The sequence below is a fragment of the Zalophus californianus genome, chromosome 9, assembly GCF_009762305.2.
Source record: "Zalophus californianus isolate mZalCal1 chromosome 9, mZalCal1.pri.v2, whole genome shotgun sequence".
NCBI lineage: Eukaryota > Metazoa > Chordata > Mammalia > Carnivora > Otariidae > Zalophus > Zalophus californianus.
In genome coordinates this window covers 39,385,974-39,410,731 of record NC_045603.1, presented here as the reverse complement: position 1 = coordinate 39,410,731, position 24,758 = coordinate 39,385,974, and the positions used below count along the sequence as shown (strand labels likewise).

Below are 24,758 nucleotides of genomic sequence, written 5' to 3'. Positions count from 1 at the left end.
TCTGGTTAACATTAAAATAAGACACTCTCAGTCTGTGTTATGTTAATACAGTGAACAAGTTAGTCAAACTACTATTCCACCAGATTTTGTGTTCACCTGAGTGGATCTTTTGCCACAGTCTAGTCACCACTGCCTTGCAGCTCCTAGTGATTTGGCTACAAGAACACTTGCTGGAGTTTATGTGCCACTCAGGATGTCTCTAGCCTCTGCACGTCCTCCTGTTCTAATGACCACGCTCAGCAAGCACCAGCTTTCGAAGGAGACTCTACTAATTAGCTTAGTTGATGTAGCATCTGGTAACTGGTTGGTGGGATAAATAAAAAAGACTCCTGAAGTGAAGGATGGAGAAATGAATTCTCCAGGCCACGAAGACCAAAATGAAATTATGAACATACAACCCAAAGCCATGAGCAGCTTGATCATTTACATTAGCTGTGTCTTTAACATTGCTTGGCAGTAAATCCTGGGCTAAAATGTAGATAATTGGAGTTACACAATGATCAGCACTTCAATTTGGCATCAGTTTCATAATATAATAAAACTTATCATTTGTAAGCCTGTCTGCTTTTTGAAAAATAAAACCGAGAACAATTTGATCTGTCCTGCTACAGCAGACACTGATGCAGGTGGTTTAAAAACAAAGCATTTAATCAGGCAGGGTTTTACTTAAACTACTTGATGATTCATCATCCAGCCTCTGCTCTTTGTCAATTGTGCCTCTCTGAGCTATTATTTATAGAATATTTAAAGAGACTGGACTACATGTGCCTCTGTCTTAGGTTCTATTGTACTATAAATTATAGCTCCAATTTGTTCCAAATTCAGCATGGACTGTCAGGATACCATGACTCATAATTTGTTCAAATGAATACTGTATAGTAGTTATACCAAAAAGCACTGTTGTCACAATTAATTTATTGGTAATTCTGAAATATTCTAGACTACAGTTTTGTCACGTTTTGACCCCATAAAATCATTCTACTCCTACATTTCCTTGGGTTCTTCTTTTTTTTTAAGCAGGGCAAAATTTAATCAATGGCTTAATGAACACTGTGTAGATTCTGGTCTCCTGTAATGGCCATTGCTGTATGAGATTGCTTAGGCTGACACAACCCTTTCTCCCTGAGAAAAGATCAACATTTGTGGTATTCCCTTAGTAGAGACTACATAGATTTCTTGGATCACATTCTATACCCTGTTATTTTTTCATAATCTACTAAAAACAAAGCAAAGTAGAATGGAATGAAAGGAAAGTTTAATCTTAAATGACAAAACCATGTTTTTCTTGACATGCTTAGCACTTACTAACTGCAATTAAATTGTTATTTAATTTACTTCACCCCAAAGGCTCCCTGAAAGAACAGTCTTGTCTTCATCACTATACCCTCAGCCTTTAACCACATAGAGGGGCACAATAAAGATTGGTGGCAGGAATTGATGAATGAATGAATGATTCCAAAAGACAGGTTATGGGGCTAGATCATTGGAAGGCTGGAGAAAGTTAGAAAAATATAGAAAAGTATGAAAATAGGGCCGAAAACTATAGAGAAGAGCTGAAACTGATTATATATATATAATTTGTTGCCATAACAAATTACCAGATGGACACACTTCTTTTGCTGTGTCCTCACATGGTGGATGGGGCCAGAGAGCTCTCTGGGGTCTCTTTTATAAAGGCACTTAGTCCATTCATGAGGGTTCCACCCTCATGATCTAATATCACATTGATGATGATTAGGAATTCAAAATGTGAATTTTGGGGAAACATTCAATCTATAAGAGCAACCTCAAAATGAACATCCCCTCCTCAGAGCATATATTTGCTCATGTGCTGCTATTATACCCAGTAGATTTATTTGTTATAACTCCAGAGGTACTTAGATGGAGTTTGTTCATCTTTTCATTTCCAACACAGATTATGGTGCATTAATAAATACTCAGAGAATTTATGGATGGACTGAAACAGTATGTACACAGTATCATCATCATCAAATTCTAAAGTCTCGCCTGACTTAATGAGTTGAGGTGTTGTGTTGAGAAATTATGCAAACTGCATAATCTACCAGAAGCAATGCGTGAAAGAATTTAGGCATCCAGCAAACACAAATTTTAATGAAATTTGAAAAGTCAGTCCACAGTATGAGGTGAAGAAAACACAAATATGCTTTGCCAGAGGGAAAAGCTTTTGAAATTTTCCATAAGAAAAAAATCAAAAAGAAAAGAAGGTAGGGCATGGAGAGGGAGAGTAGGGAGGAGGGAATACATGGGAGGAACCGGGAGACAGTGTATCCGATTTTTCTTTTTGGATCTAGCCTAGTTCACTTTGGGCCCCTAGCCAGGGATGATTTTTACACCTATTCAAATTTAAAAACAATCCTTAATGATGTTTCAAAGTCCACTAATATTTTAGTCATATTTTAGCGTCTGTGATATGCAGGACAATTATTCAGATTTACATGGCAAAGACATTTAATAGAATTCTTGGGCTGCTTCGAGAATCAGAGAAATGTTTCCTCTAGCTACTTCATTTGTGGCCTTAGCGAAATAAATGCATTAATCTGCAATTAGATCATGTCATCTTTCAGAATGTTTAGCTAAGGTGAAACGTGTAATTAGACATTTTAAATTGCATGTCACCTCCACCAACAGGATTGACACATGTTGTTTTCTCTTTGGTACAGTTCTGTGTAAGGATTCACTCAGTATATCCAGAAGTCACCTTGACCATGAAAATAAGGCTGCTGCAAATTACAGCTTCAGCATTAAATCAAACATTATCTTCCATTATTTGTTGTCTCCAATTTAAATGAGCATGCATTCGATAAAGAAGTTTTTTTCTTTGACTTATTAATTTAACATAAATTTTATATTTGAAGCTGTAATTAAATTATCAAAGTAATTAAAAGATAACGAATGAGACTTAAAAATGCTCTTATATATACCCTGCATACCTTTCATTATGGCAGGAACATACATAGAAAGATATATAGATATATCTGTAGAGAGAAAGAGAGGGGAATAGATGTAAATATCCTCTTAATATTGAACCCAATTCAGTTTCGTCAGTTGTTGTACTTGTGATAATTACCCTAGAATATTTTTTTAAATAATGGCATGTTTGTTATTATAAATAACTTTAAATATGTATCTTTCATTTGGGATTTTGTTAAATACTAGTATGTGCAGGAAGAATAAAAGATGTAACTCATCTATATGTGTATAATAATGAACATTAAATGTTAAAGACCCGTTTACTAAAGTGTACTTAAACTAATGCAGCATTGCCTGTGTTGTATTTCTCTACTCTTTTATTGCAGTGTTAATCAGGAATTTAAATTCTATTTTGGGGCATGGTATCCTGAGTACTATGTGAAAAGGAAGTGATGATGGAATTTTTATTTTAGTGTTAACAACAGTTTTCAAGGGAGCTAATTAAAATCTTTATCTGAACCTTGAAGATGGGAAAACTGTGTGAATGCATTTGCTGTGTTCATATGCCTTTGAGATTTTCTTTTCAATTTTATAATTTCCCATTTCTATTTTTTTATCCTTTCTCCTATAAAAGCAGTATTTCTTGATATCATCAAATGTGGTTTCAATTTAAAGTGACAGTTAAACAGAGTTTCTAAGATATTTTGAAATACCTTAAGAGAGAAAAACAATTTTTCAAGAGTTTAAGAATAATTCAGAAGTCCCATTTTGTCTTGGCCAGCTGCTATACAATATGTTATATTGAGATAGTGTCTGGATGATCAGTAGGATCAGAATCCAGAAGATGAGAAAAAAATGTTACTTGAATAATTTTCAAACACACCATTAGGGTTTTGTCAGTATATCTTGAGTGGGGATAATAATGGCTGGACCTCAAGGACCAATAAATGATTATTTGTCACAGACGGGTTTAGTTGGTATCATTGAATCGCACCTTAATAATGACCAGGAAAACAGGAAGAAAATCTTTCCTTGTCCTTTATCTAACAGTTTTATGGAACTATGCATTTTATTTTCTGCCAAGATATTATGTGTGTGTGTGTGTGTGTGTGTGTGTGTGTGTGTGTGTGTCTAAGACAGAAACACTCAAATAGAGTGTCTCTTTGCTCTGTGGTCATCTAGCAGATCAATTGCATTTTCTTGTCTTTCAAAATTTTAAGGTCAAATTCATATTTTAAAGTTAATATTTTTCTTCGGCTGAAAATGTGTTGGTAAGTGGAGATTGGGGTAGTGTAAGAGGCCAGGATGTGTGGGTAAGGATGGAAACTTCTATAATATGGAAAATTATGATGAAATGAAGTTTCTTTACTCTATATTGAGTTTAGGTCTTATTTTTCTGAATGAAAACATACTGTGAAGTGATTTGGGAGGGAGTACCTTAGTAACAATAGAGTACTAATATTGATGAAGTGACTAGTAGTGTGTACGTATAATATTTCACACAAGTGAAATAACATTCTGAGAAATATTTGGAACAATTCAACATAATGTATTCATATAAAGTATAGAGTCAAAGAAACTGGAGGCACACTGATTGAGTTGGAATCCTGGCTCCTCCACCTGTATTTTCCATGATGGTCAATGTATTTAATTTCTCTGAGCCTCAGTTTTTTCTTATCTGTAAAATTGGGATGATAATAATAGCATCTACCCCACAAAATTGCCTTGAGGATTAAGTGAGTTAATATCCCTCTCCCTCCCTCCTCCAGGAGGCTTTCATGTTTTTAAAGGATGTATATTAAAGATCTGAAACAATGGTGGCAACCATTTTAAATTTAAAATACTCATCAAAAGAAAAAATATTATTAAAATTAATGACTAATGAGGACATTTGTACATAGGTTCTGTTTTTTAAGAGCAGTTGTAAGATGATGTTTACTGAGATCTGATCTCCTTATATAGTCAGTAGATTGATTAGTAAAGAATAATTATGGAACTCTGTCCTTTATCTAGTCACAGTTTACCTATTAGGGGGAGTTCCCTTTGGATTTTCATGGAGAAAAATAATAATTCTAGAAAATGGAGGTGGAACATTATCTTAGCATCAGAGTTTACTGACTAAGAAATTTGGAGGATTTTTGGTTTTGTGTTTTAATGACAGACACCTTAAAGGATTTTGTTGTTGTCCAGGATCATGAAGGCCATTAGACTAAAAAGCTCATCAATTTCTTGAATAATTTTTTTTTTTGCTAAATACCAATCACTGGTTAAATAAGCTCAATAACCAACATCAGAAGTCATTTCTCTAGTGCTAATCGTAAATTTGTTCTGTACTTTGTAATCTCTTACATTTCCTTAAACTCTGTCTTGGCTCTTGATAAACAGTGGTTGAATGGTAACAAATGAAATGTGTCATTCCATTTTATTTTTTTAAGATCATCTAATTTTAAGGAGTAATAAAAGTGATATTAAGATTCTTGCAGTGAAGGTACCGTTGTGGGAAACCAAGGAGTTGAGGTGAGGTTGAAGAGTTACATGGTCAGAGAAGACAATCAGCACCTGGACAGAGCTCAGATCTATGGAAATTGGCAGCTGTTGTAGAGATGCATACATTATCGACATTTGCTGACATGTGTTAAATACGGTATCAAATGTTCACTGACCAGTTCTGTACATTACTGAAACCACTGCTGATTGACAACTTCATTAATAAATAAATTAGAAAACCAAACGTATAAGTCAAACAAGTGGAAAAAACCTTACAATCTGTAGCAGGCTCTGTAGGAGATAGTTGTCTATTAAAATGCTACCATATTTCGTATTTCACTGATAAGCAAGAGTCTGCTGTTGATGACTTCTTGGTATTCAGATGTAAGAATCCTGGACTTATGAAATTATTTTGAAATTCATTCTGCATATCAAATCTTATACTTCATAATTGAGTTCCTTCCATATGGCCTGCTTCTCTTTTTTTTTATGATTTTCTGCTTAAATGTGTTAACAGGCCTCCTTTCTTTGGACCACTTAGCTGATATTTTAAAACTGTTATGAAAACGCATCTGGACCCCAAAACCTTTCCTGACTAAAGAGAGAAAAATCAAGTAGGAAACCCAGATCAGTGATTTTGATGAAAATGTCCCACAGAGTGAACATGGACTCTACCCTCAGGTCATTGTATCAGAGGACCAAAGAGATAATACCACAAAAAGATTTGCTGTTGAAGGTTGTATATACTCCATTCTGCCAGGTGTTCAGTGATTGAAGGAAACCAATGGACATTCTACATAGTTTATCTATCACTTGTCAATTTAATGGAGAATGTGGCAGTGTACCTTGATTATTGGGAAAAATAACAAGTATTTGTAGAGTTTTCTTTTCTATTTAAATGAACATCTTCCTAACTTCTTATTCTACCATTTGCTAAAGCACTTATTATATTTCAAGCATTGAGCTTAATACTATAACTGACAAAAGCTCTGAGGCTGATTTTATTAATTACATTTTGCAACTACGTGGACCCAAAATGATTGATTAAGTACTTTGCTCATGGTCACACAGTCAGTAGGTGGGTAGATCCAGAATTCAATCCTGTCTTTCTAAATGAAAAGCCTGTGTTCTTTGCTTTTCTTGGGATTCAAAACACACTGAACCGGCGCAAATACACTACACTTTTTCTTTGACTCAGATGAATTGGCAAGATTGTGTGTACATTAAAAACAAACACCAAAGATCTTAATCTTATACGTTATTTAAAAAAAATACTCCCTAAATATAGAAATCCTGAAAAATATGAAAAAGTAGTGACATTATACCATCTTTGGTTAAGAAATCATTTAAAAGTTTAAAATTAATTTACTCAACCTGTGTTTTTATATTCTAGCATTCAGATAACTTTCAAACATCATTAGAAACAACTTAGAAATTTCTTTTCCCTCAATTTCCTCTCTTATCCCCTAAATCCTTACATAGCTTCATTTGAGATCACAGCCTCTTCTAATTCTGTTCAAATTGTAATTTTCAAGGAAAAGAAAAGTCACTTTTGAGTGTACCTTTCATCTTTCCTTGTGAAGAAAGTTACAGTTACAGATAAAGGTTTATCTCCCTTCTCCAAGTACCCTTCAATAAATGGATTATGCTTCTGAGGCCCAGGTAGTTCCAAACCACAACACAATCACTGCACACAAGAGCTGTCACTTAGAAACCAAGGAATCGATAGATACTTCAAATTTCTCTTTTTAATTTATTTCACAAATCTAAACACAGCAGAATTTTGCAATCACTTCCTTGCCATTTGTTCTTCTGTTTATATATTCCAAGGTTATAATTCTTACCTAGTCCCTACCAGGCAAGTTCAGACATATAGCAAAGATCATTCAGAATAGCATGTATTATTCTTTCTAGTGACTGAGTTTTATTACTTGCAGCTATAATTTAAATAAGAGAAAGTACACTATGCTGTAATCTCATTTTGTATCACTTGTGCGAATGTGAAAACATTCAAGATCCATTTAATATCGTTTGAGAAAAATATTTATAGCGCCCGAGTCTATTGTACATAATATATATGAAATTATTTTAGATGTAAATATTTATTCTAAAATATGCTAATTTTAAACTTTATAGTCAAATTTTTCAGCAAATTTTTCAGCTTTTTTTTTTTTACAAATGGATAGAAAGCGGCATGTGTTATCTAGTATCAACTCTATTTTGCGGAATTTTAGCAGTGTTCTAAAATTAGAGTCAGCTGGAAGAAAGATTTTCTTATTAAATATATTTTGAATTTATTTACAATAAAATTCTACGTAATTGCAAATAAGATATTTTTAAATGTTTACTTACAGTTACTGAAATAATCTTAAGAGTAATTATAATTAAAAAGCATCCTTACATAAAAACATTGATTTTGTTGTGTTTCAAATGTCCTTTAATCCTTCTGCACCCATCTATTACTACAAACATGTTGCTTATGAACTGATCCTGCTACCTTAAAACATAAATGAGGGTATATTCCACTAAAGAGATTTTTCTACATGAACACAGAGAGCTTAATAGATGCAATAATTCTGATGGATAATTCCTTACAAGAGGCTCCTAAAAAGAAATAATCAAACATCTAGGCTCAGAACAACTGATCTATGTCAGGGCTTCTTTAGAAAACGGCATCACAGAATGCCGCTGGGTTCTACCCTGTTTCGAACTAATTTAAATGCAGTTGCAATGCAGCAATACAAGCTTGGGAGGAACTCAGTGGAGAGGTGAAATAACAGTTGGAAATGCTTCCATGTCCTTTGGAACTATAAGTGCATTTGAATGTTCTATCATGAGCAGGGAGGCCACATGAAGTGATTCTGTTTCTGAGGAATGTAGTTCCAAAACGTATGAGCTACAGGATTCAAAGAACAAAGAAACACTACTGGTGATCTGAAAAACCATAGAAAGCCAAAGTTGGGAAGAACTGTCGTCCTTTCTAAAGTTTTACATTTATTTTACAGTCTAATAGTCAATATGTTAGTAAAGAGACTTAATAAATATGGCACATTTACTGCTTGTATGCTTTGTTGGCAGTTTTGCTGATCATCAAAGAAAATAAAAGAAGACAGAATAGTAAATCTTAACTATTTTGTGTTTTAACCCTGTTCTAATCCATTCTTTTAGATTTATTTCTAATCTTTAGCCTTTACAGAGTTTCTCTTAATAAGTACTTTAAGTACTTATTAAGTAATGGCACAAATTTTAGGGAATTTAAAAAATATTTTCTGCTGTAACTTAGTATGTACAACAATCTGGCAATATGGTGATAGGCAAAGTCAACACTCCTTTCTTGATTGGACAAATAAATATGTTTAATAATTTGGGAAATAAAGACAATTTTCTGAATCATTTTTTGTCACCTACTTCTTTAACAACTAATGAAACCATTTGGTGAGGTAGGTGGAATGAACAGATGTATTCACATGCTCCCTGCCTCTGGGACATCACCCTCTACTGGAAAAGACCAGCAAGATGCCAGTGCAGAGCAGTAGCATTAGTATCACATTAAGAGGGGGTCATGGGAGGCTCTGGAGTACACAGGAGTGACTCTCACTTAGATCAATAGGGTTAGGGATGGTTTCTGTGAGATGTGAATTGGAATGAGGTACACTTCTGAAGAATTTCAAATGAGGAAAAGTAGTCTAGATAAAATTTTTAAAGAAGAACCTGCCACAGTTTTTCCTGTAGAATTAAATATATTAGTTTATACTTGATCTACAAAAATTTCTTTTAGCCTTACAAAAATTTCTTTAGCCTAGCGGTCCATGTCTGTGTCCACATACATACTAGCTAAGGCACAAGTAATGGAGGCAGAAAGCAATATAAAACTATTGGAATTCTACTTTTTGTAGCCCCATATAAATTTGTCATCTATTAATTATCTAAAGTTTTCTTCAGAGATACTTATATTTTCATTCTAGCTCTCTGAAGTACAGCATTTCTATACTCGAAATGCCCATTGTATGGAATTTCAGTATTTGTTGTTGTCTCAAATTTGCTATTTCAAGCTTTAAACAGTTGTCACTTTCTTATATTCTAGTGATTCAAGACTGCTGCAAACAAGTTCATGTTGACCCAGTGGACTGCTTATACCCTTTGTTTTTCTAAATGGAGGTATTATCTTTGCAACCAGGTCTCCCAAAGTAGTCTGCTCTTTCTCTAGATCACAAGCAGTAGGTCATATGAGAAAAATGAGAAGGTAGTTTTAGGCTACATTGCTTAAATAATGAGTACTTCTTTGGTATTACTAATGATAATTGAAAACTATTTATTTGGCAGAAGGACACTTAACACCAGATAAAACGATCATCCTTCCAGAAGATGTAAGCTGTACAATTGAACTGGAATAATCATGGGGCAATGAATGCATCACTTCCTTTTCTGCTTGGCATGCCATATTTGGTTAAGTGGACATGATCATTTACTACGTTACCTGATGTTATACTTCAGCAACCTCAGAGTAAAACCTTTTGACTCCCATTACTCAGAACCAATCAGAGATTGTGTGATACTGTTACATTCCTATAGTTTTGTTAGAGGAAATCATGTGACATTTTTAAAAAGTATATTGAGATGAAAGTATCAGATTGTGTTTTTTGTTTCATAGGCCTTTTTTTTGCGGTAAGGGAATTTTTAGGTTTCATTAGTTTGATTTTGCTTACTTCATACTTTTGGACTGTGTTGATATGGATTGTCTGTGCAAAAATTTGAGTCACATAATTTAGGGAATTATCTCAATGAGGTTAGTTACGTAATAGATCACGCATACATAGAAATTAGAGAATTGCTATAAAGATTAAGTAACTTAATACAGGGTAAAATGTTTACAACACTACCTGGCACACAGTAATCACTCAATAGCATTCTTTTTTTGGTATTATAATTCGTATCACCCAGAGGCAAATTACCTTTATTTTTCTCCATGCAAACCTACCCAGGCTACCTATAAATGATCAATAAAAATTGAGCATCACTAGAAAACTAGCTCAAAATTTATGACCTAACTACAACATCAAGTAAATATGTCAGCTTTGCAAAGAGATTAGAAAAATGTGGTGAATGGATATATGTGTGTTTATGTGTATACATTTGTGGCAGGGGGAGAAGCTGGCCTATGTATGTTCTTAGTCCTAAATCTATGTAAGATATTCTAAAGACAAGCAGTCCTTAAAACTTAAAAAAAAATAACTGGCTCATAAGAACAATGAATTTGGTTAATTGGGATTAGAAATAAATAATGTATAATTTATCCATTATTTTTTTTTCTGAAATCTATTCACCATGCCACAGCCAAAGTTGAAAATTCAACTCTGATCAAGTTACTACCCTACTTAAAGCTTTTTGATGATTTTATAAAGTACAAGGAAAAAAGTCCAAAATCACTGCTATGACATATAAGAGCCTCTGCGATCCGTAGTCCCCTCACCTTTCCACCCTTATGGCTCCCCATGCCCCCTTTGCTCTCTGTGGTAAAGCTGCCTTGGTTATATGCTCAATCACTTCAGAACTTTGCACATGCTGAACAATTTCCCTGGAATACCTTTCCCTCTAAACCTTGCCCAACTAATTTTTAATTATAATTTTGATTTCAACATATAGTAAGTACCCATAAATGTATGTAGCATGAATGAAAAAAAATGAATCATTATTTGAATGTATATTTTGTCAGAAGCTCTATATTAAAGGATAATTTGAAAGTTTTCATTTGTAGTTTTCCCTCTAACTGAATTATATTAAAATAAAGTTCAAACTCAATTTCAAGATTCCCTTATTTTTATTTAAATTCATGTATCTGAATTTTTAAGATTCTTACCAGTTTAATAGAGGTAAAAAAAAAAAAAGGTCCTTTATCTGCTACTACATTCTTGTTCGGATTTAGAGTTAATTTATAATAAAGGGGGAGGATGTTCATATATCCTCTCTCAAATTTTGGGAGATTTTGAGATAAGGCCCAAAACTTAACTCTCCAAAAATGGAATGACTGCACATACCAAATCTATACTGAATGTCTACAACAGTGTGTATGCTATACATGGCATAAAATCACTTCCATAACTTGTGCTGTAAAGATGTTGTGAAACTATGGTCATATATATGTGTAAGCTTTACAACATTAATCTGCAATTTGCCCGGTCCCCTCTCATCGCAACTTAAGTTGTTTACCATGAAGAGCTGTGAGAAATATATAATTCCTTTGGAAAAAAAATGTTGGGGCCCCAAAGCTGATGAGTTTTCTTCTGTTCCTAGGGTGGAAGAAAGAAAGAAAGATGTAGCCTCTGAGCTGTCCTCTGTATGTAACAGGGCTGTTGTTACCAAATGAAGAATTTAGAATTCTATACAATTCCAACATAATGATAGAAACAATAAGATTTTATTATTAATTACTAGTAATGCCAAGAAATTCTGATATTCTATGGAGGAAAATTATTTCACTTGCTCTAGATAAAAGGGAAATGAGACTCAATCTGGTGAGAAATTATTCCTCATGTTGTATCTAAACTTTAAAACATTGTTCATAATTTCAAAGCCATCAAGAATTTACTATTCACTTTTATCTCCCTCTCTTTGTTAGGTTCACACCGTCTTGAAAAAAGAATACTGTCTGACTTATTTCTTAGAAAATAGGAATTAAATATTGTGGGATTTTTTTTAAGCCTATAAGAGATTTCTTTTTTTTTTTAATTCTTGAGAATGCTAGTCAACATATACCCCAAATGTCCCACGCTAGTCTTGTCCTCTGAGTAACAATTAGCAGCACACACATAAAAGTATTGCTCTCCCTAGTCTCTGTGTCATGTAGCAGTACATTTTATTCCATTGCCCATTCTGTGTTCTCCCTCATTCTGCCTCTGAAGTAACTCTTCCAAGAGATATTCTTTGAATCTCTAACTTAGCTTATTGACACACTCTCTACTTTGAGAAGTTTCTTCTGCTTTGTCCTCTAACACAATTCTCTGTTCCTTTGACTGAATCTTAACCATCATATTAAATGTTGGTGTTCTCTGCCCACCTTGTATTAAATGTTGGTGTTCCATAAGGATACTCAGCCATTTTCTCTTCTTACTCTTTATATGTCCCTGGGAGATTTTAGCTATTCCCTCTGACTCAGTTTTCAATTATACATGAACAATCTCAAATCTCTACCCTTAGCTCCCAAATCTGTTCTTTGTTCCTTAGTTTTGCAAATTAGGGAGGGTAGTTAAGAGTATGGGCGTTAAAGCCAAAAGGCTTGGGTGCTAATGTCAGCTTTATTTATTGCTTGTGTGACCTTGAACAAGTTATTTAATATGTTTGTGCCTCATTTTCTCATCAGAAAATATGACACCTACTCCATAGTATGGTTATAAAGGCTAATTGAAATATATATGTAAAAAGCTTGGAACAGAACCTGGCACATGGTAAGTGCTCTATTAGATTTCTTTTCACTGTTGTTACTACTGATTGATCAGATACTTTGAACAAAGGGAAATATAATACTGAATAAACAAGATACGACCACTGCTTTTCTGGAGCATATATAATCCTCCATTCCTGCCTCCTACTAGGTATTTGTGCTTGGTCAACCTGCTGGCATTTCAAATAAAGGATATTTTTTAAATTGAAAACAAATACATATTTCCCCCTCAAATCTCTATCTAGTCCTAATACTATTTAACATCTTTAAAATGATTATCACAGGTGGGAAACAGCATCAACCACTAGCCAGTTATCATACAGCCACTAAGTCCCAGAGCTGACACTAGAGCCAACATTTCTCTCTTGGCCCCTTAACCACATTATGCTCTACTGTTTAAGACACTGTGTTGCCTGGAACCTAGTAGATCATCAATAAATATTCTTGAAAAAATGAATATGATGAACCCTTTATTAATTCAAAGGTCATATTTTTTGACTATGTCTGTTTTCTGTTCTGTTGAAAGATAAGGTAGTGAAAAGGAACCAGAATTTGCTGAGCACTAAACATTTACATATTTTAATTATTTGCCATACTTTATCTTATTCTATTCTCATAACTCTTCAGATTGGTACCATTATCACCATTTTAAAGATGAGAAAACTCAAGAGTTTAAAATTTTTCTCAAGATTTCTGAGCTAGTACATGTTAAAGTCACAATTCAGTTCCAAGTCTGCCTAATTCTAAGGACCCAGAGTCTTTCTATTACATCATCTTGATTTATTCTGCTTGGAAATCTGTAGAGAACAGTTTGCTCTTACACCACATTTTTAGCTTTTTATAACATATATGTCAAAAATTTCTGTCATATTACTTGTTTCAGACAAGTCAAAATAAAAATATTGACAAGGTAAGTCACCTATCTACCGAGCCTTAGCCAGAAACCAGAGTTATGATCAAAATTCAAGCATGTGAATTAATCCCCTTTTATATCTTTAGGATATGATAGTGGAAAAAGGATAATTCCTTCTGTGTTCTTTTTACACATAGAAAACACTCAATTAGCCTGGTGATGGGTATTAAAGAGGGCACATTCTGCATGGAGCACTGGGTGTTATGCACAAACAATGAATCATGGAACACTACATCAAAAGCTAAAGATGTAATGTTTACATTACATAATGTAATTATGATTAACATAATTAATCATACATAACATGATTAACATAACAATAAAAATTGTAAAAAAAGAAAACACTCAAAAAGGTTAATATTCTTAAAAGCATTGTCTTACTCATAGGTACTGAGATAAATTTCAGTGAAATAAATAATCATTGATTTCTGAATTACATGAATCGTAAGTCAATATATACTTCTATTTAATTTTTCCTGTGTACTACTGAACAATTATTCTAAAACTAAATACCAAGGATAATAAATATTGGCCAATATTGAACATCAACAATTAGGGACAATAATGTAGTGTTCTTTTCTTATGTCACAGGAGAGAATAGCATTTCAGGAAGCCTTGTACAATGATGACATATTTTCTGAATTGTTTTTTCTCACCTATCTCAATATAACAAACATTTATTAAGTGCATACTGTGGGCAAGGTGACCCTATGGAGGATATAAAAGGGGCTAAGATACCACTTCTGCCCTTGAGGAATTAATAATCTGATGGCAAAAGCAGACGTGCATGCAATCAACTGCAGTATTTGGAGGAATAAAGTGAGTCTTTTAATAGCAATACAGAGGGCTCTGATAGTGTCAAGAGAGCAAGGCTAGAGGGCAGAGCGTTGTGGAGCTTGCATTGAAGTGGCAGGATATTAAAGGGAAGACATCAGTTATGAAGCTAAAGCACATATAAGCAGTAACATGATAAGGGCCTGTAGCAGTTAGCGGACTGATAGAATAGAAGGGAAAGCATACCAGGGACATTTCAGGGAAACAATGATTAATATGTGACAATCAGATGTAGGCGTAGAAATAAGGTGGAGTCAAATATAAATTTAAGTTTTCTTATCAAATACTGAGGTAGGAAACACAAAATAAGAAAAAGCTGTGAGGGAAGTACTCAACATTTCATTTGAGGTTTGTGGCTTTCATATGCCAGCAAGACATTTATAAGTAGATAGCCATCAGGAGGAAATTTGGGTCTAGAGTACAGTAGAGAGGTCAATGCTAAATATATAATGTTAGGAATAGTCAGCAAAGCAGACTTTTGAAACTACTGGAGTACATGCAAAAATACAGAAACAGTGGAGAGCTGAAGATAAAACCTTGGAATTAGACATGGATATGACAAAGGAAGAGTAAGCAGAAACAGACTTAAATAAAATACTAAACTACAAAAACACCAAAAAGTTTGCTTTTGGTTTGACACAGAATGAAAGCTTTACAATAGTAGAAATGGTCCTCAACAATCTCAGTGATGTGGAGAAATTGAAAACAGACAACTAGATGTTGGATTTGACAGTCAGGAGGTTCATAACGACTTTAGTAGAATGAATGGGGAAGCCAGAATGCCAAAGATTTAATAGCTTTATGGAAGTAAATGCAGAAAAGTTCACTATTAAATCTTTATAGTAAAGAAGAGAAAGCTGAGCATATGATTAAAAAGGGTAGTCGATGTGGAATTAATATTTTGGCTTAGTATGAAGAACATTGAACATGTTTGTAAACTGGTAGAAAAGAGAAAAAGAAAAGAATATGAGTAGGATTCTTAACCCAAGGTCCATAGAATAGGAGTCTCTTTGGAGCTCCATTTGGTTTAGATCTCTTAAAAGTATAAGCAATATATTGGGTGCATGTAAAATTTTTTTAGAAGAGTCAGAAATTTCTCATAAGGATCCATACTCCCCACAACCCCCCAAAAAGAGACTTGGAATCTCTGAAATATGCAGAGGGAACATTTCATGGGCAATACCCAAGAAAACAGGAGGAAATTAATTTGAGAAGATATATATTCTCTCATTTCGTTGAGAAGCTAATCTGTGACTCTCATAGCATTCCATGTATATTTATAACAAGTTTGGAAAGAGTTACTCATATGATCTCTTAATTTACTCTGAATTCTGAAAGGAAATAGATCTAAAAGGATCTTCACTGTATGCATTATTTCAATAAATGGTTACTGAACCTCACTTGTCCATTCTGTGGCAAGTTTAGTACAGGGTAAACTCAAACAATTAAGCAGGACACCTAACCCAGGACACTTTAATTTTACGGGAACTATGACAGTGTAGGATTCAGTAATATTTTTAGCAGACATAATATCAAAGCTGAGACATGAAAAATCCAACCATTCATTCAACAAATGTTTGCAGAGTGCCCAAATGGGCCGGATACTGTCTAAGGTGCTGCTATCATGGCATAAATAACATAACTTTCTGTCTTCATGCATTGTAGCATGGGGGAAACCAAATAAACAAATGGACAAATAAATTATACAATGTCAGGTAGTAATAAGTGTTATAAAGAATATATGGGGAAAAGATACAGTGACAACAGAAGACTTTCCTACCAAGGCAATATCTGATAAGAGACTAGACTAAAATGAGGGAGTAAGCCATACAAATATCCAGGGAAAGATTATGAGGCACACAGGGAAGAGCAGGTGCAAATGTCTCGGGTAGGAACAGGGCTTGCTGGGCTAGAGAAATGGCCAATATGTCTAGAGCAGACTGAGGAAGACAGAGAACAGTGGATGAGGTGAGGAAAGGGCATCTAGGACATAGTAAGGAATTGGAATAGGAAGTAGTCCAGTGAAAATTAGAAGAAGTAGTTTGACTTATTCCAACAGTTCAATTTGACTATGACATATAAACTAAGCGAAGCATGGGGAAACGAGGTTGGCGCATGGGGAAAGAACCTTCTAAGCATAAGGAATCAAGATATATCCTCAGAGCAAAAGTGAGCCTTGAGGATTTTAAATGGGGAAGTAACATATTTCATCAGGTTTGCATTTTCAATTTTATATTTTCACTGAATACTTTATGAAGAATGCTTTGGCAGGGGTTCAAGATTGTCTTTCTGGGTTAAAACTTCTAAGTTTCCCCAGACTCAATGTCTTGTTCTTTAAACTAGTACCTTCTCTGCTAATAATGGTACTTGTTATATATTCAAGTATTTGGGGAAAATTAATCAGATATTGGTGTTTAAGATAGATTGGAGGTAGATTATTCCAGAGGTTGTTGTAGTAATCCAGTGATAAAGTGATAAAGACCTTAGTTGGTGGTCTCAATCTATTAATGGTGGAAATGGAGAGAAAAAGTCAAGATGCTACTGGAGACATTAAGAAGAAAGAATTGATAGACTTGTGGCTGGTTATAGAAAAAGGGAAGGAAGCAAAGATGACTCCATATAGTGTTGATGACAAAAGTAACCTTCATTTGTATTTGTATGTTTAGCCCATTGTAAATCAACAACAAACTCAATCTAAGTGAATAAATGAATGAACACATGACGAAATGAGAAAGAGGGGAAATAAGGCTGAGGGAGTTGGTTTTAGTTTGGGGCAATTTGAGTTGGAAAACAAAGTACAAAAATCTGCCTAAATTAAAACAAGTCATCAGGTATACAATGCCCACCCTATACTATTTCAGCAGAATCATAAAAAATGAGCCAATTTAGCTAGTACTCCTATATTTTGGCCATTCATTGAGAAATATAGCACAGTGGTCATGTCATTGAGCATTAGCCTAAAAGCATGATAGCTGGGGAATCAAATCTCAGCTCAACCTCTCACTAGTGTGACCCTTGATCAAGTTATATATCATTCTATTCCTGAGTTTCCTAATCTATAAAATGGGAATAACAGTATTATCTTCCTCATAGAATAGTAAGGACTTCATAAACAATCCACTAGCCTTCAACTGTATGCTAGAAACCTGAGGTTTGTAGATCAAAGACATTTCTAGATAAAATAATTACCCAAGATTTTCAACCAAGAGATATTACCTCTTTGTACAAGACACTGTATTGAGTACAAAGCTTCAGACTGAAATACATATATTCTAATATAGTAAATTTAGGTAGTTACTGACATTTTTTACTTTGCATTTGCTAAGTTTCCAAGAGTTTTCAAGGTAAACATATTTTACTGATTTTATGTACATATTTTAAAGATCATGAGAATAGTCTTTTTTTTAGCTTTAGTCATTCTAAAATTTCATTTTAGAAACATATTTGCGTTTATATTATAAACAAATGATTCAGTCATTAATTGGGCTTTTTAAAAAAACTTTAAATAATATCCAAGTATACAATTAATAAATAGAAGATATATCATTTAAAAATTGGTAATTTATGAAGTTTAGAATCAAAAGTTTGTGGATACTATTACATGAACAAGCTATTTCAATAGAAGCATCCTTATTCTATTCCTATATATTGAAGAATATAGGTAGGAAATGCTACAGCCTGGATTTGAACTCAATCTGTCTGATGACAGACACAATGACAACCAAAAATAAGTCTTTGAAAGATCAGTTCAGTCCTTTACAGTAAATATTACTCAAAAGTTTTTATACAAGATTCCGTTCATTTTTTCTTACATTTAATTTATAGTAAAATAGTAATAGTTATATAGTTATATATAACCATGTAAATGTTTTTTCAAATTATTATAAGTTTATTAAACAGCATAAGTGTTAATAAATTATGCTTGATCGAAAAATTTCTTAAGAGTACTTTTTGAAACAAGCAACTAAAGAAAATCTAAGAACATGTCAATGTATCCATGGTCTTCTGGTTCTACATTTTGTATCTCTAGATTTCTGACTGTGGCTACAAATTATTGCTTGTTCTTTGTCCCCAGCTCCACTCATAGATATCAGAGAGTCTATAGGAATTGAGCAACTGATTGCTGGGCAGAGTACATATTTTTTAAAGATTTTATTTATTTATTTGACAGAGCGAGAGAGCACAAGCTGGGGTGACAGTAGAGGGAGAGGGAGAAGCAGGCTCCCCGCCAAACAGGGAGCCCGATGCGGGGCTCGATCCCCGGACCCTGAGATCATGACCTGAGCTGAAGGCAGACACTTAACCACCTGAGCCACCCAGGCGCCCCTACAGAGTACATTTTTAATTTCTTGGCTTATTCAATCCAAGAATTATTGCTAAACTGATGCTGTAAAAGTTATTGTCTTAGTGCTGTAAAACTAATTACTTTGGCTTTAGTCTCCTAAAATTCATTTTGTATACACACACACCACTAATACATATATATATACCTCTCTCTCTCTATACACACACACACACACACACACACACACACACACACACACACACACACCTATATATACTGCATTTAATAATGCATTTTTGTATATACACATGAACACACTTATATATACTGCATTTAATATTGCATTTAATAATGCCTTTGTATATATACACATATTAACATACCTATATATACTGCATTTAATAATTATACAGATATACTTTCCAGATCTTTATGCTTTTCCTAAATCAGTTCTCCTGATTTTTACCTACATTTCAGATCAGAGTTCATTTATATTCCAGAAGGGGTCAACTGTTGCTAGTGTTGCTTTTGTTAGATGTCTGGTAGTTGTGCACATTGGCTAGTTTTAGCGGGTCTTTAGACTCAATTTCTTTCTTAACTAAAGTTATCTTATAAAGCAGTCCAAACCTCTTGAATAATTTAAAATCAAACTTGAATATATTTTTCTTTTGTAAATTTATTTTCACTTGTCCCCTCTAACAAAGGAATTGAGAAACTGAAGGCAATCAGTTGAACAAAAACAGATTGTCAAAATTCAGTGTATTCTATGTTGAGACTTCAGAAAAAAAAAAAGATGAAAGTAGATGCATTTTTTTGTGTATTAAATTGAACAAGAGCACCAGGCTTTTGAAACTCACTTTTTCTGATTGATTCAAGAGAAAAATTAGATAAAATTTCTTGTGGTTTTCATCTCACATTGACTAATATGGGAAAAGGGTTTCTCCTTGATGTTTTTGCCAAAAAAAATCCTAATTCTAATAATAAAGCAAACACTTGTTTATCTAAGTATTTTAAGCTGTTTTAACACTGTATGCCTCAAGAAAATAAAGTACTATGTTGGTTTGACTCGGACAATGTGTTATAGCAAAGAAATACGAAGTCTATAGTGAAAAAGGCAGTTTTCATTCACTGGATTGAAAATCAAGACATGGATGGTAGCTTTGACCCTACTACTAATAAGCTGTGAAAGCCTGGGCAAGTGAATTTCCATTTCTGGATATTTTTAGGGAGGCATTACTGAGCTCTTTTGAGAATCTGGTGAAAATGCACAAATATATAAATATATACAATTTTACATAGTATTTCAGGGAGTATGCAGATTCTTGGAGCTGTAGTCCCCACCAAAAGGTAATGAAACTGAGAAGTAGGCAATCCCTAAAGTATTCTTGTACTCTATAGTTCAAACACAATTTGCAAGGATTTTCTCCTAAATCATTGTCTTAACTAGGGAAAAATTATTTTTCACTTGAATGGTGCAAGTAAAAGCCTAGCTCTGCTGCTTTCTCCCCCACTTTTTGCCTTTCCTTGTTGCAGACCAGATTTTTCTATGTAAATATTCTATAGAGCATCTTGGCACAAGGGATATTTGACTGCAATTATTCTTTAAATGTTTGCATCCTGGATAATTTACTGGTATATCATCTGTGATCTGCTTATATACATAAGGTCAAAAACCCAAGTGATGCATCATAAACTAGTCTTTTATATTTTCTTTACCAAGGTTCACTGGGTCTTTTAACCTACATTGACTACTATAAGATTAATTTTCTATATTAATGCAATGCTCAAATAAGCCTTTTAAAAATTACACTGTAAAAAAATGAACATACATAAGTCAAAATTAAGGGCATCATAAGCAAATAACCTTTGGTAGTTTTTCTTGGAAAATCATATCTTAAGCATGTTCCTCTAGATTATTTAAGATGTTTGGCATATTAAAGCAATTTATATCTAACCCAGTAAAATTTACAGCACATATGTTCAACAGAAGAAAATAGTTGCTAAATTAAGGAACCTCTCACTCTGTGGAAACGGTCTATTAAAATTCATAACTTACTTGTCTACGAACTTTTATAAATTGGTATCTGTGCCATAAGAATATAATCTTTTAATATTATAAGATTTGAAGTATATACATTTGGTTTACAGTATAGTCCTGTAAGTTCTCCTGTCAAATAAAGGGTATAAGAGACTCTGCATCCATCTCTAATTTGATAACTAAAAGATCTATAGTTTTATGAAAATAGAGAATTTCCTGAAAAATGGATCTTACTCTGTAACGACTGAACCTACAGTCTTAGAGATGTACATTCGTTAGCACAAGGCATTTTGCTTTCGGGTTAACCTCCTCACCTTTTATTTTTCATACATTTGTTTTACCCAAATGGGTTTTATTTATACTTTTCTCATGAGCTACAACAACTCGAAAGACTGTTTTTAATGATAAATCACCAGGAGCACATTTTGTTCCTCTGATATGTTCCCCTTCACCGTGCAAAACTGAGCTCACGTGAAAGTAACTTAGGGAAAATAAGAACATTAAATGATTGCTAGCATCGGGGAGGCAATCTGCAGAATTATCCATTCACTTGCACATTCAAGATATATTTAAGATACTATACTCCATACCAAAGGATGCCCTGGGCCCTGGATACTTATCGGTGAACCAAACTGGAAAAAAATAAAACTATAGCTCCCAGAGATTTTTGATGAGGTGGTGGTGGCAGCAAGAGGAGGAAACAAACAAACATATATGTATAGTAATAAATACTATGAAAAAAACACATTTTTAAAAGAAAATAAATTAACTAATTTCTAAATCAAAATGATAAATTTTACTTCTGAGAATAGTTAGATTTCCTTTAATCATGGTACATACCCCCTATCACCCTACTCTATTATTTGAAAGTAACTAAAGGGATTAGATCTTTCAGTGGCTTCTCATGCTTTCCATACCAGCTTCCAGCCTTAATTAACACCCTCCATGCTTCTCTATGTGCACTATATTACAACCACATTGATTTTTTTTTCACATCATATTGTTCCACCTTGAATCTACCCCTTTGACCCACCCCACCTCCCAATCCAACTAATTCCTAAATGTGATTTCTGCACAGAAGACAACTCTGGATGAGGCGCCCTCCTCTCACTTTCCTAGCATCTTTACCTGTCCTTTTAGGAACTTATTACAATTTCTATTATGTAATGACATAATGCACCTTGTGTATTTATCATCTATCTCTTTCATTAGCCTGCAAGCTCCATGGAGTGAGGGGAGGTGGGGCACTGGAAGCAGCCTCTTCTCTCCCTTGCCAATGTACTTTCAGTGTCTTGCACCCTGCCTGACACAAAATAAGTATTTAAAAAATCATGAAAGAAAGAATGATTTTTCATGAAAAATATTTCAGGTTTACAACACATGGTTTTATGCAACACATGGCAAAGTGGGTTCTGGTGAGAGCTGGTAATATCATTTTAACCATGTGACTAAGCAAATGATTCTAGTTGAATCTTGTGTTTTTAAATCTGTGTTACACACTGTTCCTGCCCTAGACTCTGCTGGAAGTCTACTGCTTGCTTGCAGGCTCATACTCTCAATGACAGATGGTTTTTAATCTTTGCTATTTGGCTTCCAGAGTGGGTGTATATTGCTAACTCATGTATTTTCTCCAACATGTAGAAAATTACTCTGGTGGCCATGCTCTGTAAGGAATCAGATACTTTCTGGGCTCTGTAGCTATGGGAGAAAGGTTTTAAATGCTTTCTGGTGGGGAAAGCCACTTTTTGCTTAGAATTATTGTTGAAAAAAATATCCAACTGTGAAAAGCCACAGTTGTGTAAATCGCAAAATAATTCCAGGACTTTTTGTTTGATCACCTCATGCCTAATACTCTGAAGGGCACACATACATATTAGCAGGAACATACAGTGTTGGTAATATTTCCTACTTTTTTGACATGAAAAATTAGAATTCTCCTTGAGAATGGGAAGAATCCTTCCTCAGCACCTAGCATATTCTAAATCTCCGTTGTGGCACTTATCAATTTATATAGTAATATTTTATTTCCACATCTGTCTCTCTCTTTCAACAAGAAACTATCTTTTCTCTTCTTATCCCTAAGACCTGGTCAAGAAAATAAGGTCCATGATAAATACTCAATTAATATTCATTGAGTAAATCACAAATAATAAATAAGTCCTCACATTGGAAAGAGCCTGGACTGGAATAGACACTCCCTTGTCTATTACAGCCAGGCAAAGATGGAGCTCAGAAGCCACTCAGGAAATTATGCTCTCTTATGCAGCATCTATTCCTTGAAACCAAGGACTAAGGTTTTCTCAAACCCAATAAGCCCTCAAAAGATTTTCTTATGTGGATTTATGCCAGAACAATCCGGTCCATTAGTTGGTAAATAGGACCCCTTAATAACTTCAGAGGAACAATAAAATTCTATTCTGAATATACTGAAATCTGCAGGGGATTGTGTATTCATTTATCTTGTAGTAGGAAAACTCAAATCCTCAAACAACAGGGTGTTGCCATGTTAGCTTCCTCTGGAGAATTGAAACCCAAACTGTAAAGAGAGCAGAATGGTCTGATTGGTTATCAGAGCCACCAGAATCTGTAAAGCCTCCATTCTTAATTGGGACCAGAAGATTCAGCTGATAACAAAGTCTCCCTGCCTGTGTCTCTACATATGTGAAAGGATTATGCTGCTTCACCTAGTATTTTGAGTTCTCATATTCTAAAATCATTATTTAATAACCTGAAATATAAAGTAATAAGTTGCTCTATATCAAAGAATAGATACATGCAAAAGAAGTGTATGAAAACAGAGTAAAAGGAAGAAAAGCAAAAAGAAAGGAATGGGGGAAAAGAGGGAGAAAGGGTGGGAGGAAAGAACAAAGCAAGCAAGGAAGGAACTATTAAAATATTTCATTGAGCTCCTCCACATCCCGGATGTTTTTGTATGTGCAGTATTTCAATGTCCTTCCTAGGTAAATAGCAAGGCGTTTCCTTTTTATTAGCCCTGTTGCAGCTGCTGTTGCTTACAAAGAGATTCACAAATCAAAATAGATTCAGTTAGCTTTTCAATAATTCCAAAAGGTGGGGGAACACTGCCAGAGAAGGATAGCACTCCAGTATCCTAACAAGGAGTCTTGTTAGCAAAACAAAGTGTGAATTGCTCAGAGATAATTCCCTGAGGTTGGTAATTCCGCTGGGCTCCTCGGTGGCAGCACAAGCTATTTCTCCTCAATAGACCGATGCCACTGAACAGAATGTGTCAGAAGAAATGCAAAAAACTAGCTCTCTTGAAACATTTATTCTTCTAGATTTATCTTTAGGTCAGCATGATTCATACTTATTGCTTCTTAGCCTGGAGCACCTAGCACAACCAGGAATCGAGGAAGCTAGAGCAGGACGTGAATAATGAATGAGCTACATAAGCAGAAGTCTGTATACCCAATCAGTAGTAAAGGCAAGTGCAGAGTGGCAGGCCAGCATTTTCATGGGTGATTTCTATTATTTTCTCTCTCAAGGGAAAACAGGAAAACGAGAACCAGCAAGGCTTGAGGGACAAACTCCGGGATTGAGATTGGAAGACTGTTCATTTGCCTATTGCTTCATTCCTCGACATTGCATTACAACTGCCTAATTAAGGTATATGGAAAAAACAGAAACTTTGATGGTTGATGCATCCCTCTCTCCCCATACCTATCTCATGATATGTGGCGGGGGTGAGGGGGGAAGCATTTGTGTAGAAGATTGAAGGACTGTATCTCTTACCTTAAAAAGTGTTTTATTATATCAAAGGAAATAGGATTTCTCGCATCTTTTGAAATTAGTATTAGTGCCCTTGAAGTGCTAG

At 34.4% G+C, this 24,758-nt stretch overlaps 1 protein-coding gene across 4 annotated transcripts in view; it reads left to right on the top strand.

Annotated features, from left to right (window-relative positions):
* SYT1 (synaptotagmin 1) overlaps window positions 1-24,758 on the top strand; it is a 522,467-nt gene that overhangs the window by 94,227 nt on the left and 403,482 nt on the right. For 3 of the 4 annotated variants that reach the window (XM_027594829.2, XM_027594825.2, XM_027594827.2), the window contains exon 2: window positions 24,430-24,550. The exons of the other annotated variant lie outside the window; for it this stretch is intronic. The gene's annotated coding sequence lies outside the window, so the exon portion shown is untranslated. The remainder of the gene's footprint in view (window positions 1-24,429; window positions 24,551-24,758) is intronic. 4 annotated transcript variants of the gene reach the window in all.